Source organism: Capra hircus, chromosome 26 (assembly GCF_001704415.2).
Source record: "Capra hircus breed San Clemente chromosome 26, ASM170441v1, whole genome shotgun sequence".
In the NCBI taxonomy this organism is placed as follows: Eukaryota; Metazoa; Chordata; class Mammalia; order Artiodactyla; family Bovidae; genus Capra; species Capra hircus.
In genome coordinates this window covers 47406084-47428133 of record NC_030833.1, presented here as the reverse complement: position 1 = coordinate 47428133, position 22050 = coordinate 47406084, and positions in this window count along the sequence as shown.

Genomic DNA, 22050 nt, shown 5'->3' with positions numbered 1-22050 from the left:
TCCTGACTGTTTGCAGAATTTAAACTTGGCCAGCTCCTACAACATTATGAGTCAATTCCTTAAAACATATTTCTCTCAATATCTTTCTGGGCTTCCCAGGTAGCTCAGTAGGAAAGAATCTACCTGTCAATGTAGGAGACACAAGACATGCATGTTCAATCTATGGGTTGGGAAGATCCCCTGGAGTAGGAAATGGCAACTCATTCCAGTATTCTTGCCTGGAAAATTCCATGGACAGAGGAACCTGGCAGGCTACAATTAATGGGGTCTCAAAGAGTCTGACCTGACTGAGCACAGTATCTATCTATTTCTTCTGGAGAGTCTTGATGAATACATAAGGGAACTTAGTCCATTTCATAAGGAACATCGAAAAAAGCCCTACAGCTAATGCCTTAATTAATGTTGAAAGACTGAATATGTATCTCCTAAAATTATGAACAACACAAATTTGTCCCCATTCATATTCAACACTGTGAGGGAAATGAAAAAGTTATGAAAAGAAAGAGAATCAGAAAGAAATAAAACTGTACCTATAAACAGATGGCATGGCTGGGCATATAAAAAATCCTGAGGGATCTACAGAAAAAGAACCCCTAGAATTAAGAAGTAAGTTTATCAATATCACAGATACTGCATATCACAAAATCCAAGATAAATACACATAAATCAATTGCGTCTCTACATATTAAAAATGAATGCATGCATACCACATTAAAATTATATTACTATTTAAAATATCTTAAAATAAAGTGAAAAACTTAAATCTACTGAAACATATAAGACTTGTTCAGTAAAACTGCAAGGTAATGATGAAAGAAATGAAAGAAGACCTTCATCAGTGGACAGCTGAACTGTGGTCATGGATTGGAAGCTTTGACACAGTAAATCATGTCGTTTCTCCTTAAATTGATATATAGATTAACAAAATGTCTATTCAATGAACGTTTGAGACATTATTATTCTAAAATTAATATATGAAGGCAATGGAACTGGAAGAGCTAAACAATTTTGAGGAAGAATAATAAAATGGGGGAAAGCTGTAAACACTGCCTCAAGGATAACTATATGACTACAATAGTCAATACGGTGCAGTTTTGGCAGAGGGATAGACATAAAGATCAATAGAACTAAATAGAGAACTTGAAAATAGCCCTACCACTCAGATAACTCCCTACTGCTCTTTGACAAAGCCATAAAAGCAATTAAATGTAGATGAGATAGACATTTCAGCAAATTGTGCAGAAGCAATTGAACAGCCACACACTCAAAAGATAAGTTTCAAGCCCCACATCTTATTAAAAACAAAACCAAACAAACAATAACAACAACAACAAAAAACTGGATCATGTGGTAAAGTGTAAAGAATAAAATTATAAAGCTTTTAGAATGAAAACTGAGGAAAACTCTTCAGGATCTAGAGTTAGGCGAAGATTTCTTAGACTTGACATCAAAATATATGATCTATGAAATGAAAACATTGTTTGGTTTAATCAAGATGAAAAATTTTCTCTGTAAAATATCCTGGTAAGAGAATAAAAGAGAAGCTACAGATTGGGAGAAAGTATTTGCAAACCACATACATAAAAAGAGGCTGGTATTAAGAACATTAGAAAGAACATTCAATACACAAGAGTGGAAAACAATCAGGTAAAAATGGACAAGAGACAGGAATAGATATTTTGTCAAAGACATAGATGCATGAAAAGATTTTCAACAACATTAGCCAGTAAATAGATGCAAGTTAAAATTAAGATAAGGCATCGCTGCCCAACTCTTTGACACATACCTATTCAGTTCAGTTCAGCTGCTCAGTCGTGTCCGACTCTGCCATCCCATGGACTGCAGCACACCAAGCCTCCCTGTCCATCGTCAAATTCCGGAGTTTACTCAAACTTATCTCCATTGAGTTAGTGATGCCATCCAACCAACTCATCCTTTGTCATCCCCTTTTTTTCCTTCTCAATCTTTCCCAGCATCAGGGTCTTTACAAATGAGTCAGCTCTTTGCATCAAGTGGTCGAAATATTAAAGTTTTAGCTTCAAAATCAGTCCTCCCAATGAACACTTAGGACTGATCTCCTTTAGGAATTACAGGCTGGATCTCCTTGCAGTACAAGGGACTATCAAGAATCTTCTCTAACACCAAGTTTCAAAAGCATCAATTCTTTGGCACTCAGCTTTCTTCATAGTCCAACTCTCATATCCATACATACCTACTGGAAAAACCATAGCCTTGACTAGATGGAACTTTGTTGGCAAAGTAATGTCTCTGCTTTTGAATATGCTGTCTAGTTTGGTCATAACTTTCCTTCCAAGGAGTAAGCGTCTTTTAATTTCATGGCTGTGGTCACCATTGTCAGTGGTTTTGGAGCCCCCCAAGATAAAGTCTGTCACTGTTTCCAGTGTTTCTCCATCTATTTGCCATGAAGTAATGGGACTGGATGCCATGATCTTTGTTTTCTGACTGTTGAGCTTTAAGCCAACTTTTTCACTCTCCTCTTTCACTTTCATCAGGAGGCTCTTTAGTTCTTCACTTTCTGCCATAAGGGTGGTGTCATCTGCATATCTGAGGTTATTGATACTTTTCCCAGCAATCTTCATTCCAGCTTGTGCTTCTTCCATCCCAGCGTTTCTCATGATGTACTCTGCATATAAGTTAAATAATCAGGGTGACAAGATACAGCCTTGACGTACTCCTTTTCCTATTTGGAACCAGTCTGTTGTTCCATGTCCAGTTTGAACTGTTGCTTCTTGACCTGCATATAGCTTTCTCAAGAGGCAGGTCAGGTGGTCTGGTATTCCCATCTCTTGTAGAATTTTCCACAGTTTCTTGTGATCCACACAGTCAAAGGCTTTGGCATAGTCAATAAAGTAGAAATAGATGTTTTTCTGGAACTCTCCTGCTTTTTCCATGATCCAGCAGATGTTGGCAATTTGATCTCTGTTTCCTCTGCCTTTTCTAAATCCATCTTGAACATCTGGAAGTTCACAGTTCCCATATTGCTGAAGCCTGGCTTGGAGAATTTTGAGCATTAGTTTACTAGCATGTGGGATGAGTGCAATTGTGCAGTATTTTGAGCTTTCTTTGGTGTCGTTTTTCTTTGGGATTGGAATGAAAACAGACCTTTTCCAGTCCTGTGGCCACTGCTGAGTTTTCCAAATTTGCTGGCATATTGAGTGCAGCATTTTCACAGCATCGTCTTTCAGGATTTGAAATAGCTCCACTCGAATTCCATCACTTCCACTAGCTTTGTTCTTAGTGATGCTTCCTAAGGCCCACTTGACTTCACATTCCAGGATGTCTGTCTCTATGTTAGTGTAAGTGATCACACCATAGTGATTATCTGGATTATGTAGATCTTTTTTGTACAGTTCTTATTTATAATAAAATAAAATAAACTCTTCTTAAAATAATTAAGTTATAACACCAACTGCTAATAAGGAAATAGAGAAACTTTTTAAGTCATACATTGCTAGTACGAATATAAAATTATACAGCCACTCTGGAAAGCACTTTGATAGTTTGTTACAAAGCTAAACATGCAACTATAATATGACTCACAATTTCCATCCTGGAATTTATCCCAGAGAAATGAAAATTTATGTTTATACAAAAATCTGTTCACAAATCTTTATGTCAGCTTTATAGATAATAAACTATAAACCTGAAAACCACCTGAATGTTTTTCAATGAGTTAATGGTTACACAAGTGATAGTACGTTCATACCATGGATTACTACTCAGCATGAAAAGGAATGAAGTTTTGGTGAATGCAGCAACCTGGATCCATCTCCAGAGAATGATACCGAGAGAAAAAAATCTAACACATAGTATGACTGCTGTAATAGAATGGTCTTGGTGTGATAAATCTTTTAAAATGGGAAACATATTAACAGTAGCCAGCAGTAAAGGAAGGGATAGGAGGGGGAATGAAGTAAGTATGAATATAAAAGAACAACATGAAGGATCTTAGTCCTGATAAAAGTATTTCAAATCTTGACTGTTTATGTCAGTATCTTAGTTGTGATGATGTTCTATAATTTTCCAAGATGTTACCATTGCTAGCAACAAGGCAAAAGGCACATGAGACCTTTCTTACCATTTTTAAATGATAGGTAAAGCTTCAATTATCTCAAAAATTTAAAAATATACCCACTTAGCACATTGAAAAAAATCAGGGTGTCACAAATGACTACTGTTATTATAATATGTTATATGAAAATGCCTCAGATTCCTATAAACAATATTTTTTCTAAACCAAATAAAGTGTAAACATAATCCTCGAGTTCAATTTTTATAAAATCATAAATAATCCTTGTTAGACAAAAACATGCAAGTCCTGATTTTAATTGCCATTTTTTGTGAGTATTTACTTATTGTTTATGGGAATGTGCTTGTATAAGTAACCCTGTAACTCAGAAGGGCATATTGCCTGACAGAAAACATGACACAGGATTTTCAGAATCTTTCTTTTTCTGTGTCTAGGATTTGCACTATGCTTACAGTCTGTATCTCTTTGATGAGTGCATCTTGTATAATGTATCTCTGCTTGGCATGCATGTCAACATGTTACTGTCTGGTGAAGGCTAAAATTATCTGGCAGGCAGTTTAGACGATGTTTGTATCTGTTGAAAGGAAGTACCTTCTCTTGAGAAGTGGCCTTAAAAGAAAAAATCAGTGGTGAAAGTAGGTTAAATTTGGGTTTTGATTTCTGTGGACACAGTAGGTATTTCAGAGGCTAATGGAGACTACAGTCTTATTTCCAAGTGAAAATGGTAAAAATACAGTCTCAGTTTTGTATAGAGACTGTAAGAAGCATTTGCCAAGTAATGCATATATCTGAAACTAATACAACTAACACTATATGTCAATCATACTTCAATAAAAATTAATGTAAGACTTTCATAGTTGTCTAATCAAACTTACTAGCAACATATGCTATTGTATGTATTAGTATGAGATCGTTGTCTAATCAAATTTGCTAGCAATAAATGCTATAGTATTTATTAGTATGAGACTGATAGAGCAAGAATGTAATTATGTACTTCCATATTTTGCAAGTGACATGTCAAAATATAGGTATTCATCTCACCTATAATTTTTCAGTGTGAACCTAACTTCATATATTATATATGCAGTGTAAGTAGTGGGTTTCTTGGAGAGAATTCTGCCTTATAAAGAACTCTGAACTATCCTGACCAGGTGTCAAATGGTCCAAACATAATTAACACTGGCATCGGTGTTGAGTAAAATAAAGCAAGTGACTATCTCCTGATTAAATTCAGTACAGTTCTGAATATTAGCGTGAGGGTGGAGACTGACCTTCATGACTGGAAGCTTTTTCACTGAAAGTAGTAAGGGAATCTTAAAGACATTAAATTGTAAAGCATATGAAATTTTTAATTAAAATCCAATTATAGCCAAATAAAATTTTGCCAAAGCTTAGAAACAGAACCCTCTGATTTCAATTGTTGTTCAGTCAATAACTTGTGTCCAACTCTTTGCGACCCCATGGACTGCAGAACACCAGGCTCCCCTGTCCTCCACTGTCTCCTGCAGTTTGTTCAAATTCATGTCCATTGAGTAGATGATGCTGTCTAACCATCTTATCCTCCACTGTCCGCTTCTCCTTTTGCTTTCAGTCTTTCCCAGTATCAGGGTCTTTTCCAGTGAGTGGTTTCTTCCCATCAAGTGGCCTAATCATCAGTCCTCCCAATGTTGATTTCCTTTAGAATTGACTGGTTTGATCTCCTTGCTGTCCAAGGGACTCTCAAGAGTCTTCCCCAGCACCACCATTTGAAAGTATCAGTTCTTCAGTGCTCAGTCTTCTTCATGGTCCAACTCTCACATCCATACATGATAATTGGAAAAATCATGGCTTTGACTATATAGACCTTTATTGGCAAAGTGAAGTTTCTGCTTTTTAATACACTGCCTAGATTTGTCATGACTGCAGTCACTATCCACAGTGATTTTGTAAGCCAAGAAAATAAAATCTGTCATTACTTCCACTTTTCTACCTTCTCTTTGCCATGAAGTGATGGGACCAGATGCCATGATCTTAATGTTTTGAATGCTGAGTTTTAAGACAACTTGTTCACTCTTTCACCCTCATCAAGAGGCTCTTTAGTTTCTCTTCACTTTCTACCATTAAAGTGGCATCATCTGCATATCTGAGGTTGTTGATATTTCTCCTAGAAATTTTTATTGTAGCTTGTGATTCATCTAGCCTGGAATTTCTCATGATATATTCTGCATAGAAGTGAAATAAGCAGGGTGACAATATACAGCCTTGTCATACTCTTTCCCATATTTTTCACCAATCAGTTGTGCCATGTAAGATTCTAACTGTTGCTTCTCGACCCACATATAGATTTCTTAGGAGGCAGGTAAGTAGTCTGGTGTTCCTGTCTCTTTAAGAATTTTCCACCTTGTTGTGATCCACACAGTCAAAGGCTTTAGCGTAGTCTATGAAGCAGAAGTAGATGCTTTTCTGGAACTCCTTTGATTTCTCTGCAGGCTTCCTTCATAGCTCAGTTGGTAAAGAATCTGCCTTCAATGTAGGAGAATTGGATTCAATTCCTAAGTCGGGAAGATCCCCTGGAGAAGGAAATGGCAACCCACTCAGTATTCTTGCCTGGAGAATCACATAGACAGAGGAGCTTGGCGGGCTAGAGCCCATGGGATCACAAGAGTCAGACATGACTGACTTTTACTTCACTTGATTTCTCCATGATCTAAATGAATATTGGTACTTTGATCTCTGGTTTCCCTGCCTCTTTGAAACCTATTTTTTATATCTGGAAGTTCTTGGTTCACCCACTGCTGAAGCCTAGCTTGAAGATTTTGAGAATTACCTTTTGTCTTCCCTTGTGGCTCAGATGGTAAAGAATCTGCCTGCAATGAGGGAGACCTGGGTTCAATCTTTGCATTGGGAAGATCTCCTGGAGAAGGAAAAGGCTACCAACTCCAGTATTCTGGCCTGGTAATTTCCATGGACTGTATGGGTTCACAGAGTCGTACATGACTGAGTGAGCGACTTTCTCTTTTGCTTTCATGAGAAATGAATGTAATTGTATGGTGCTCTGAACATTCTTTGACATTACCCTTCTTTGAGATTGGAATAAAAACATGTTTTTCAGTCTTGTGGCCACTGCTAACTTTTCCAAATTTGCTGGCATATTGAGTACAGCACATTAACAACATCATCTTTTAGAATTTGAAATAGCTCAGCTGGAATTCTATCACCTCCACCAGCTTTGTTCATAGTAATGTTTCCTAAGTCCCATTTGCCCTGACAGTCCAGGATGTCTGTCTCTAGGTAAGTGATCACATCATCATGGCTATCTGCATCACTAAGATTATTTTCATATAGTATTCATGTATTCATGCCACTTCTTAATCTCCACTGGTTAAGTCCTTGCAGTTCTGTCCTTTATGGTGTCCATCCTTGCGTGAAATGTTCCCTAGATATCTCCAATTTTCTTAAAGAGATCGCTAGTCTTTCCCATTCTGTTGTTTCCCTCTGTTTCTTTGCATTGTTCTTAGAAGAAAGCCTTCTTATCTCTTACCTCTGATTTCAAACCTTCCCTAATTGTTTATTTATTGTCTTGCCAGGCAGGAAGAGTTCAAACTTTGCTGTGCATTTAGGACATAATTTTCTTACTCATCTAATTTATGGAAGTAGTGTCATTAAGTAGACCCTGAGTTTTCTTTAATTTGCAAGGGAAGTAATAGCATAGAATCACTTATCTAAGGTTTGATAAGTAACACCTTTAATTAAGAGAGGCATAACACAATGACTTTTCTGTGCTTTAAACTGTCATTTTAATAATCAGCTAGCAGATTGAGGGTTTACATCTTATTTCTATTACTCCTGAGGTGAGAGGGTTACCCCAGATCTCAACTCACCAAGAAGGAGGTGCTATCTTTTGTAGAGTCAGAAAGAAATCATAACAAGGACTAATGCAGGACTGAACATAGACTATTCATTTAATCAATTAAATTAAAGCCAAATTTTAGATCAGAAATACAGTGAAGTCATGGGCTTCCCTGTTGGCTCATCAGGGAAGATTCCACCTGCCAGTGTAGGAGATGTGAATTTTATCCCTGGGTTTGGAAGAACCCCCGGAGGTGGGCCTGTACATATATATATATATATATATATATATAAAATAAGACCCTATACTTATAATCTTTAAAAATGAACCCAGGAAGTTCTCAGAACAGTTTTCTTAGTATTTTCCTTTTATTTTTGTGCTTTGTTAAAAATCCTAAATTTAAATACTGGCTCCATCATTTCCTACTCCCTGTATACGGATAAATCACTTAACTTCTCTCTATGTCAGTTTGAAAATGATCTAATGATTGTGTGATTTGATTTATATGAAGAATATCAAACTATATCTATCATTTTGTGAACCTTAATAATTATCAGCTATTATTTCTTATTAAGCACATGTGCATTTTTGTTCTAATTTAAATTATTATATTAAAAAATAATACAAACATACATTTCTAAACTGGTATACAATATTTTATATTAAATTGGCCAAAAAGTTTATGCAAGTTTTTCCATAACATATTGTGGAAAAACTCATCAAAGCTTTTGGCCCACCTAATATATCAGTATTAAAATGTAGGTGCATATATATATATATATATATATATATACACACATAGATATATACATATTTAATGTGTGCACTCAAGTTTATTATAAATAATAAAGTTATATTTGTTATAAATATAAATAATATTGTTTTTGTCCCACAAAAATTTACTGAGCAAGTACTACATATTAAATGTGATGCCAAATTTCTGAGAATAAAGAAAATAATTTAACCTTTAGTATATAATGGAGGGACTTAAATCTACTTTGTCATGTTTCCTCCTTTCCTTCATGTATGTGTTTTGGGTTCTTTCTTTGACTTTTGAGGATTTCCTCAATTCTGGTGATTCCTGGCCATCCTTTCTTAAAAGTAAAACATTAAAATCTGCTGGGAAGTTCTGTGTGGATGAGCAGTGCTTTGGACTGATGGGTTTTAGAGCAAAAAAAAAGAGCAAACTCATTTACTTCTTTGGAATACTCCAAATGTTAATATTTTGGAGGACTTTGCCAGTAGACCAGGCAGGTTCCCCAGGAAAGAATCCTTTAGCCTCTTGCTTGAGATTTAACATCTGTAGTTGCTGGTGGATGGGGACCCATTGGAAGTTAGATAATTGCATAATTTGTCTATTTAATTAATGTATTTATGTTTTCTGGTCATGCTCTATACCCATATTCAATTCCATTCTTTTCTATACTTTGTGTCCCTGACTCTTAAGCTCTTTAATCTTTCTACATAACAAAAGACCTGCAGAGTGTACACATAGGTGAGTGTTTGGGCATATGTTGTAATCTTTATGATTTTATGACTTTATTTTAGATTGCCTCTTTTGTTTGTTTCATGGGACGTGGTGATTGTACAGTTACAATATTTGAACTCAGATTGGCTGGTTTTGGTTCAGTTGGGCATCTGCCTTAGAATTCATTTTTTTAGCTTGATATGTTGACATCACTCATACATATAGGTTAATAACTTTCTAAATCATTTAAAGCCATGCTAACTGAGTGTCGGGAGGATAATATTACATGTTTAAATTATTATTCAATATATTCCCAAATTTTTAAAAGAGCTTTATTTACACAAATGTATATTAAGGCATTTCCTGCCTGTGTAATTTTCAAATTTGTAGAAGAGAGTAACTAATTAGAAATAAAAACAATGCAATATAGAGAAAACCACAATCAAAAATATGATACTATAAACTTAATTGGGACATTAAGAAAAACACATTTCAATATTAAGTTCACTAAAAATAGATGAAAATTTCAGAATATGTGTAACATAAGGATTTTAAATTTTGAACAGTCTTCATAACCACGGAATGAGTTACTCAGTGATTACCCTATCTAAATTTGCAATCATCCATCTGCAGCTCATCATTTCCAATTTCTCTTTTGATTTTTGTTTCTATAGGGCATTTTTCTAACATATTACATTCTTATTTATTATGCTATTGTTTACTAGTCAATGCCCTATCCCACCCTCCCATTTAAATGTATGAACAATATGAGGCAGATTTTTTTTTTTTTCATTTTACTCATGTGTCAAATGCCTGATATAATGTGTGGTATGTAGTAGTTACTTAATACTTGTTGAAAATATAGTATTTGTATAAATCGTTTAAAAAAGTGAAATCATTACATACAAATATGAAATATAAACAGAAAGAAACTCATAGACCTGGAAAACAAACTTATGGTTACCAAAGGGTAAAGGGGATGGTGGTGGGGATAAATTAGGCTTTTGTATTAATATGATATACACATACATTGAAACAAATCCTTGGTCTGAGTCTGACTTTGTGTTCTTGGGTTTGTAGAAGTGTATAATGCTGAAAGCATGGAAAAGGAATGTTTGCTGTGCTATGTGAAGGTTAATACTGTAACTATAGTTTTAAACCAGCTTTGCCTTTGATGTATATTTAAATTTAAAATAGTTTTAGAGATTGAGGAAAGTAGGAAGTAGAAATAAAAGGAGAAAGGATGATTAAGACTAGATTTTTGTACCTGTATAAAAGGCTTGCATATTGGAAGTTAAATTTTTTTTCTTATATTAAGTGTTGACAAAAAAATATCATTATCATATTTATCTAATGAATGTTGCCAGAGAGAAGGGTTTTATAACATTTTCAGTCCTTAAAGCAGCCAATACAAAATATAATCTTTTAGAGAAAGCATTATTTAAAAAAGGGGGAATATTTGATATTAATGTTTAGTACAAACAGTGTAAGAAAAGTGACACTTTACCTTTTAACAAGACCAGAAAAACATTGTATGTAATACAGAAGAAAAGTCATCTTGATGTGTTGTGTCTGCCACTTAAAGCTCTAAGCTATTTTTATTTCAAAAAATTTTCAAGCATCTTGACAAGCATAAGTGTCATCAACCATGGCCCAGAATACACATCATATCTTAAAGTAAGCTGTTGCTGAGTTAAAGTGCTTATATAACTGCCTTCAGTATGTTCAGAGGCTTATTATGAACTACAGACATATTTCAAAGCATGACCACAGAGATTTAGCAACAGATTGTTATGAATGGGATATAATGAGCAGAACATCGAGCAATAAAGTGTCATAATTATATAAGGAAGGTATTACTGACTCATGAACAGAAAGTGTTTTCCATAATAGTGAGTTATTTTCGCTGATTCATCTTCACTTTTCAGCCAGAATTTTCACTTTCTTTCTGTTTCCTGCTCTCCCTGCCCCAAGCTTATTGAGGTATAAAGGACAGTGACCTTTTAAAAATGTGCATGGTGATTTGATATGCATGTACACTGCAGAATGAATACCACAGTGAGCTAAGTAACAGATCAATTACCTCATGCAGTTACTTTTTTATGTGTGTGATTTACCCTATTAACAAATTTCAAGTATACAATATAGCATCATTGACTATAGTCACCATGTTGCATATTAATCTCAAAGAATTTATTCATCTTATACCCGAAAGTTTGTGCCTTTTGTCTAACATCTCCTTATTTTCCCCAGTCCTTCAGCCCTTAGTAATCTTCATTTTAAGTTCTGCTTCTGGGCATTCAATTTTTTTAGCTTCCACACATGAGAACCCGTAGTATTTGTCCTTTCCTTTTCTCCCTGACTTATTTCGCTAACCATAATATCCTGCTGTTTTATCCCTGTTGTCAAAATGGAAAAATTTCCTTCTTTTTTATTGTTGAGTAATATTTCATGTGTGTGTGGACACACATTTTCTTTATTCATTCACCTATGAACTCATGTTTGGATGTGTGTACATATGCATATATAGCATCTCTAAAATTAATGTAAATATCTATTTATTGGTCAGTTTTAAGGTGACTACATTAATATAACTTGCATATAAGTTTAGAAAAATTTCTGACTCAGATAATAACATGCATAGAATGTTAGAGGCCCATAAGATGTCATGGCGAGAAGTCCAGGAGTAATGGTTTCCTCTTTTTAGCTTGCCTGTCTCTTCCATTTGGTTTTCTTTATGCTTTTTTTTTTCTTTTTGAGTTTCTTTGGGTTTATTCTTGTGAGCTAAATATGGGTTTACTTTCATTGATAAGACTTTGATTGGCTGCAAAATGTGGTCAAAACCAAAAGCTTACTTTCTAAAATATTCATTTTGAACATGGACATTTGCTCTTGATTTTAGGCAAACTTATGCTTTCAAGCATTGTTTTGAGCTTCCTTTTTTCAGATAAGCTTGTATTGCCAGATACTTTGCACATTGAGATATAAAAACAGAAGATATATATTCAACAGCACTTTACAAAGTGAGAAACAGAACATTTCTAAACAGAAGAATATTTCATTTGTATATGTATTTATTAATCTATCTAATACATTGAATAGATAATAAATATAATAAATATTTGTATTTGTTCATCTATCCAATAATAAAATTAACACATAGTAAATATAATAAATACATACATTTATTTATCTATCTGATAAACTGAATGCATACTAAATATAATAAATTGCATATGTAGGACCTATTATATGTCAGGCATTGGTCTAAGAGCTTGATAAATATAAATTAACTTAATCTTCAGTACAACCCTATGAGATATATATTGCTATCATCCCCATTTTACTGATGGAAATACTGCGGCACAATTAAGTTTCTTGCCTCAATTTCTTAGTTTTCCCTTACGGTATATTTTCCCTTCACCAATTCACCCCTCAAAAAAAGAAAAAGAACAAAATACACAGGAACAGAGTAACTAAGCTGAGTTATATGTAGTGGAACTATGTTTGCCATTTTGACCTAGTCACAGAGCAGCTTCTGGCATGGTGTTCCATGTTTAGGGTCAATATCTTAGCTCATTCTGAAGCCAACTGAAGGAGTCCCAGTTGTCCACCTATTTGCCAAAATGATCTCCTTTATTTTCGGTGATGGTTAAACAGGAAAGTTAGCTTGACTAAGGTAGTTTTCCAAGGACAACATTTTGCAGATCATTGATTTGGAGTCATTACATGACAGTATCAGCAAAGTTACCAACCACTATTAGTGGTTCACTCATTAATCAAATATTTAGCATTTAATAAGAATAATGATAGAAAGTGTCATGGGATGTGGTTATAGCTCAATCCATAATAAAATTTGAGTCATTAATTGGTTGACTTTTAAGCAAAATGATCACAGCCTCATCAAATCTTAAACTTGGAACACTTTTTAGTAGACCCCCCTTCTCAATACTAGATCCCTTTTTATATTTCATGCATGACAACTGCAAATTGCTGCTCTTTTTGTGTGTGTGTGAATGTTAACACATTCTAATCAATAGGTCTTATGTATTAGTTCCAGACATCTGTATTAATGAAGAACAATTTTGAGTTTTAAATATTATATAAAATAATGCCCTATTTTAGGCAAAAAAAAAAAAAATAGAGGCGTAATGATGTGCTAGTTTTAAATCATGGAACTGATTTGAGACTTTAAAAGAAAATTGAAGGTTTAATAAATGGATCCTAAAATAGCAAGTCCCTTAAATCAGTACTTGGTTCATACAAACGCATGGGAAGAAGTGCATAATAAAACTTGAGAAAAGTGTAAAGACGCTAAGGGAAATAACCTTCATCACGAGCATTCAGAAATGGGAAAAGTCTGAGGTCTCAATTTAGAAAATGACTATACAAAATATAGACAGGTTGCAAATAGATAAATTCAGTTCAGTGGGGACAAATTAGAAACTCATTTTAGTAGCAGTGTAGGCCACAGAGAATGTCGTGAACAGTGAGTTTGGGGTTTTATCTTTTTTATTCATTGTTGCACTCTTAGTGCATAGAGCCATGACCATTTAGGTGGTATTCAATGAATATTTGTTGAATGGATGAAAACATTAAGCAAAGAAACAGACCACTGCTACAGACATAGCCAAATCTGCTGGTGTTTTCCATTATAAAGTTATGTATTATAAGCAATTTATATAAAGACATATATAAATAACATCATTTTCAAAGGTTCTAATATTCAAGTATTTAGTAAGAGGGATGGCAATAATAACATTTGCATGACTTAGTGATTAGCTAAAACAAACTAGAGTATTCTGTTTTGGAAACAAATTATTGCAGAGTATTGTTTTAATGTAGCAATTTTCTATGAGAGAAATAACACAATATTAGCCCACCAGTGAAGCTTCAAAATGTAGCTCTTAGTTTATGATTTGGATAACTTTAATGGAAACAAAACATGTATCAATAGATGTTATATGAGAGTTTATTATTTGGTCATTACCATGTAAATCTTAAAGTTTCTATTCTATAACATTTCAGAATTAATCCTCACAGTTTAAATTTTTGCATTGTGCATAAACAAAAATGGATAAAAGAAAGAACATCTTTCCTCATAAGTGTACCTGTACTCCACTTTGAGTTAAATACCAAGATATACTTCAGTAAAGCAGTTTTATTAAGATAAGCTGCTAGGCACATCTGGGTTTTTCATAAATGGTATATTAAAAAAAAAAAAAATAGCCTGCCAACTGTGGTCTGACATTCTGAAATGTTCCCACTGTCTACTTCTTCAGTTCAGTTCAGTTCAGTTGCTCAGTCGTGTCTGATTCTTTGCAACCCCGCGAATCGCAGCACGCCAGGCCTCCCTGTCCATCACCATCTCCCGGAGTTCACTCAAACTCATGTGCATCGAGTCGGTGATGCCATCCAGCCATCTCATCCTCTGTCGTCCCCTTCTCCTCCTGCCCCCAATCCCTCCCAGCATCAGAGTTTTTTACAATGAGTTAACTCTTTGCACGAAGTGGCCAAAGTACTGGAGTTTCAGCTTTAACATCATTCCTTCCAAAGAACACCCAGGGCTGATCTTCAGAATGGACTAGTTGGATCTCCTTGCAGTCCAAGGGACTCTCAAGAGTCTTCTCCAACACCACAGTTCAAAAGCATCATTTCTTCAGCGCTCAGCTGTCTTCACAGTACTTTTCAATTCTTTAAAGAGTGAATGATATCCAAGGAGGTATCAGCTCTCACAATCGTTTATTGGCTTACTTAAAATTATTAGGAAATTTTTATTGAATGCTATGTGCTTGATGTTCTACCTCACTTTACCCAGGCATATTTGCTATAAGAATTTATCAAAAAATATATATATATTGAATAAAAACAAAGATTTAACCTAAGGGGTCTATATAACGTAAAAAAGAAGAAACTGAAAATTCTATGGTTCAAAAAATGTGAATTAATTTTAAAGGTACATTTTAAGTTAGATGCCATTATCCCTTGAAAATGATGTTGTAAAATAATACACATTAATATAAAGTATGATCATGGTTCTTCCTTAAATAAAAATACATGCTAAAAAGACAGTTTGTAGTGTACAGTCATAATAACATATTTTATGTACTATTTAAATATATACCAAAGGATTAACTTTTTTATCTCTGATGATAGGAGAGAATTTAATTTTTGACATATATACAAAATGTATATATATCTGCAGAGAACATATAGCCCACTGTAAATTTGTATCTAGAATACAAGAGAATTATAGAAAATGTACATTGGAAGCTCAGTATATTTGGAGAGTTAAGATAACTCTTGAACTCTAGTTAGTATTTAATTTACTCTGTATTAGAATTTGAGGGATCACATTTTCTTCATTTTCTCCCTCTAAATCTAGGATCTTCCTGCTGTTTATACCATCTGTTGACCATTTCTTCTCTTTATCTAAACTCTGTTTTCAATGAGTGTTTAGAAGAAGCCAAAAATTAGCAACGCATGAACCAAACAGTGTCTCCAAAGGAGTGCACTGAGACTTTGGCATTCATTTTGATGCTGTTGTAGCTGCCCCATGATAATTGTCTGTAGTGCTTCCCTGGCCAAATAGCAGTCTAGTTACATGTGGCATGAAAAAATAGAAATATTGAAGGCTCAGATCTAAAGACAGGTTAGGGATTAAAATGCCGGAATAGTACAGGAGATATGCCTTAAATGTTTTGTCATGATAAAAGCAGATGAACTGACAAATTGAAGACAATTATCAGTATTTCCCGTGAGAAACAGTGAAAAAAAAAAAGTGGGAGCCAAGTGCAGGGCTCAGGGTTGTAGAATCATTTTATATCAGAGTTTCTGCATAAACTCTCTCTCTATGACTGTAACTCACTCTTTTGAGGAAACCTGCACAGATTCTGAGTGATAAACTCCCTCGTTTTTAAAAAATATCTTTGAGAAAACAGGGGAATGGCTTCTTACCATGAAAGTTACCTTTATTTCCTGTTGAGAGTTTACTTTCAGTGTAGTTGAGAGCAAAGGGAAATTGAGTGTGCTGTCAATCTGTAGTCCATCCTGAGTTACTGAGCTGCCTTTGTTAACTGCCCCCTAGGAATGGTTGAAAGCAATCTCTTAAGCCCTTTAACCTCAATAGTGCCCTGAGCAAGCTCTCTAAAAGTTCAAAAGTACACATTACTCATAAAAGAACCACACATTTTGATTAGAAAACTATAGAGAACATTCAATGTGGTGAGAGAGTTGTGTGGACTTTGCTGATGACAAGTGCATCCACTGATATTTCTCTGGGTTTCAGAAGAGAACTCCATGGAGATGGCATTAAAGTCAAGATTCAGTTTAATTTTAAAAATATTCAAAGTCCTTTCTTATATAAGGCTTGGTTTTGATTTGCACGTTTTGGATATTCTGATTCATTAATTCAACAAATTTTATTGAGCATCTAAAATGCACAAACCTCCATTCTAAGTACTCAACTGTGACCGGAAAAAAATAAGAACAGGCAGTCAGAAATGCAGAAGGGAAGGAAGCAAAAGAAGGAAGGGAGACAGAAAGGAAAGAAGCCTGATATATTGTTGAAACTACCTAGAGTGCTTGATTCAGCTTTCTAAAATGTTTCTCAATGGTTTGGGTAAATTGCCTTTAAACTTTTCCATTGTTGGTGGGAATGCAGACTGGCACAGCCACTATGGAGACCAGTGTGGAGATTCCTTAAAGAGCTGGGAATAGAACTGCCATGTGACACAGCACTCCCACTGCTGGGCATTTACCGCGAGAAAACCAGAATTGAAAGAGACGCATGTACCCCAGTGTTCATTGTAGCACTGTTTCCAATGGCTAGGACAGAAACCAACCTAGATATACACCAGGAGATGAATGGATAAGGAAGTTATGGTACGTATATGCAATGAAATACTACTCATCTATAAAAGGGAAAACTTGTGAGTCAGTGCTAGTGCAGTAGATGAACCTAGAGCCTATTTTACAGAATGAAGTAAGTCAGAAAGAGAAAGACAAATACTGTATATAAATGCATATATACAAAATTTAGAAAGATTGTACCAATGATCCTATATACAAGCAGCAAAGGAGACACAAACATAATAGACTTTTGGACTCAGTGGGAGGAGAGGGTGGCATTATTTGGGAGAATAGCATAGAAACATATACATTACCATAAGTAAAATAGTTGACCAGTGTGAGTTCAATGCACGAAGCACAGTACCCAAAGTCAGTGCTCTGGGACAACCTAGAGATAGGATAGGGAGGAAGGTGGGAAGGGGTTCAGGATGGGGTCACGTGTATACCTACGACAAAATCATGTTAATGTATGGCAAAAACCATCACAATGTTGTAAAGTAATTATCCTTCAATTAATTTAAAATTAAAAAATAAATACACTAGGAAATGAATCAGTCAGTTTATTCTTGCAAATAAGTTTTGATGTGTTCAGCTACTGAATAGTCTTTGTAATCAAGATTATAGGATTTACTCTCAGGGAACTGGTGTATTAAAATAGGTCAGTAGGTAAATATCACAAAATCATTAAAAATCGATGAGTGCAACCACAGGGTAAAATAGTTGGACTTAATCTAGTCAGGAGTATAGCAAATGGGGAAGGAAAGTCTTTAATGAAAGACTGGCTTTTGAGTTGAGATCTTCTGGAGATTAAGAGGATTTAATTAGGTGAAAAACAGATGGGGAGGCAGGGTATGTATGACACAGAAAGAGCATATGGAAAGCCTCAAAATGTAGGAACTCTGGTATTTAAATGGCTCTGAAAATAGGCAGCATGGCTGAAGATCAGAAAATAATGTCCAGAGCCTCACTGGTAATCATGTTAAGGGTCTTGGTTTGATCCCAGAGTAATGCGGTAGCTACTGATAATTTAAATAGGGGAATTTAATTATTGAATTTTAACTTTTAAATTATGTCTCTTCCTGCAGATTAGAGAATAGGGTCAGTAAAGATCAATATAAACATAATTTTTTATAGAACCATTCCGTTAGTCCAGGTGAGAAATGATGACTATTTGGACTAGAATGTTTATTTCTGAGATAGAGATTAGTGAATAATTTCTATAAATATTTAGGAAGCAAAGCTGTATTGGTAAAGGTTTAGAAATGGCAAGTACAAGAGAGAAAAGTTTAGGAATGGATCTAAAATTTTGAGTATGTTTAATTGAATACATAGTTATGGCATTGGTTGAAAGAGAAAATTCTGGAGCAAGATTCTTTCTTTTATGTGTGTGTGTAATAGTGAGTGAGAAATGATTATAATTTTGTTTCATGTATGTTTTCATTGTCTTTGAAAAATCTATATTTCAAGAAGCTGGTTCAATCAGTGTCTTGGATCCACCAAGATGTTGAGTCATATATAGATACACATGTGTGGGCCACTGTCATGCCACCTGAAGTTTTGGGCACGGATGAGATTTCCTGTGAACAAATTGAAGCAAGACCAGAAATAATATTTTACCTAATGAAAAGCATATGATGAACTATCAGAAGAAAATGAATAGTGAGGATCAGAGAAACAAGAAGGAAAAGATCGTAGTGTCTGAGAAGGTCGCATGGGGAAAAGTATTGTCAGAAATGCATTGCTAAGGAGTGGTAAGATAGGAAAAAGAAAACATTAAATTGAACAATATAGACATCATTAAAGAGCTTAGGAAGCATTCTTATGATGGAATTAGGGGAAGTGAATAGGGTGGTGTAGGCGGAAGACTTGAACAGAGAGACATGTGCTGTGTTAAGGTCTTCTCTTCTGTTGATGCTATTCCATCCTACCATGACCCTCACTAAATATAGCCTCTAAATTTATGAAGCACTTATTTTGTCTGAAAGAGGAGACTTTGTTGAAGATGTTTTGAAAAAAACTAAAATGTTGGAGAAAATATTTACTATGTATTTAGTAGTCCCCTACGATTATACCAGTTCAGGTTTCATTGTGCTAAATTGTTAATATGTTACACTATCAGGGTCTTCCCTCACCCAGTATCTTACTTAACATCTGGCTGCAGTCTATTATGGATAAGTTAACTTTTAAAAATCCATTATGCACTTCAAAATTGGTTCTATAATTGTATTATCACTCTGGAAGAATTGGCTACATTTCAGCATAAAAAGTAAATGGCTCTGACTTTTCTCATTAATATTTGATGGTACATAGTTTAATATTGAATTGAAGCAGAACCCTGAGGTGGTCATGAAAAGGACAATTTATAAATGTGAATTTAACCAGGGGATGATAAAATAAATCTTAGTTTTAGTTCCTCTAGGTGAATGAGGCTTACTAGACTCTATCTACTTAAGAATCATATTTAATTAAAAGTAGAACATCTTTATCACTATGAGGGAGAATAATCAACATCTCCCTGTTCAATATATTCAATCAGTGTGGCCCATGAAGAATTAACAAATTCTATCTTTTTTTGCACACATCCTAGCCTCTGTGTTTATCAATACATTTGAGAGATGCTGATATATACATGAGATTGAAAGGATCTACCCACATGAAGAAACCTCAAAATTGTTGTCAAGTGGACTACCTCTATTCTATTCATTTTGCTTGACTTTATAGCAAAGAGATTGTATTTGCTGTCTTTGCTTTGGGAAAACAAATGCCTGGCAGTAAGGTGTCTTGGTCATTTTTTGTGGAACCACAATATGCCAGTGTATATTTATTGCGCTTAGTATTTTTAGAAGGAAAAATCTTAAAAGCACCTAACAATAGATAATGTTATCTTCTCTAACCAGATCGTGGGTTTATGACAGAAAACAAAAAATGTGGTTATAAATTTTTAAAAGTGCTTGCATGTCACTTTGTCTTGATAGCCTCAGATACCTTGAGACTCACGGCATGGTTACTCAAAGGTTCTGTCCTTACTTCTGTCATTTGTCTGTCAACCAACAATTCAGGTGAAAGGATGCCTCACCTTGATGGTGTTTTATATATTGTTTTATTAAAAAACAAATATCCAGGAAGAAGCAAAGCTTTTTAAATAATTTGGCGCACCCAGTACAAAAGTGACAGTCTGGGAACTCTTAATCAAAACTTTTAGAGAAAGACCATAGCAAAACATTACACTAAGCATGGGACTCTTTAAGTATGAACCCTGTGTAACTGCACACGTTGTGAATGATCTCAGCTGTATAATAAGGCATGTAAACAACCCTGAAAAAACTAAGCCAGGATCTAAACATCCATTCCAAAGGAAATCTAATACAAGACTTTCATATTTGTCTCTCAAAACCTGAAAGAAGTAGTCAGTTCTTATCTTTGCTACACTTCCCTGAATTTGAATATTTATACAATTTCCCTGCACATCTACCACATATATATATAATTATATACCATATATATATATAATTATATAATATATATATATATATATAATTTCCCCCAACAGCTCCTGTTGGCATTGCATATCAATTAAATAATCTATGGACCATCTGCTCTGAAATTCCCACTATATTCAAAGTATATTTTATAACTTCTTTTGAAGTAAGGCTCCTTTTGTGTAGTTTCATTGTCCTTAGTTTTAAAACTCAAGATTTTCTCAGTTATAAACAGAAGGGCTTTGACCCCTCTTCAGCATCAAAGCCAAGATTTACTCAAACTGTCTTTTGTAACTGTTTCATGCAACCCCATGACCCTAATCAGGTAGATGCTAGAAATTTAACACTGCAAACTAAAATGAAGTTTGAGCATAAAAACGTACTGTTAAATGGAGGATAAAATTGAAGCAGCCTGTTTTGCAGCATGGGCTTGCCTCAGGCTCTGTGCACTTTCAGGAGAGCTCAGACTCCAAGTACTTCACAGGTTGACAGGAATTGCACAGTCCAGTCTGGGGCACATTAACGTAAAAGAAAATTGACAAACTGGGACCCTCAAAACATCCTAGCCCTCTGATTCAATAGTACTTTGAATTTGTCCTGGCAGTTTATTAGTAATTGTTCTTCAAAAATTTGCAAATATATATTCCAAATAAGAAAACATCCAACTTAGAAATTCTCTTTGATCTGCCTAAGTTATCAAGTTACCTTACCTAAGTTACCTAAGTTATCAAGTTACCTTACTTGATATTCAGTTCTTTATTTATTGAAGGTAATCATATTCTTAATATGGGCAGAATGATCACTGTCATATTTGAATACATCAGACTCACTTAAATTGGAGGTTAGGATCAGATGTGAAAGACAGTAAAATAATAAAGAACAGGGTAATTGTTAATTAACATAATAAAAACATAACTATAGACTTTCTGGCCAAAACTTGGGCTTCTTTAGATTTTTTAACTAGGGGAATTTGTTTGTATGCTTTTAAATTCATGCAGAGATGTGGGCTTATCCATGCCCCTCCCCCCTCAAAAAAAATGCATAGAAATAAATGTATTTTGTTCCAATCTAGTGAAGAAGTAGCAAAAGTCTACACAGCCATAGATAACTATGCTTGTTAAGTGCAATCTCAACAGCATATTAACAATTCTACCCATATCCACGGAGTGTATTGACAGGCAGCTTATGGTGTTTCCTTTCTCTTCTGTTCAAACAATACCACAAAGGAATTTTGTGAATGTTGATTTAATGCTTAAAAAAATTATATTAGAATGAGATCAATTTCAGACTTAACTAGTCCTAATGGCTGTAATAATGAATAGCAGTAGTAAACAAACCTGAGATGTTGGTGAAGAAGATCAGAAGAGACATA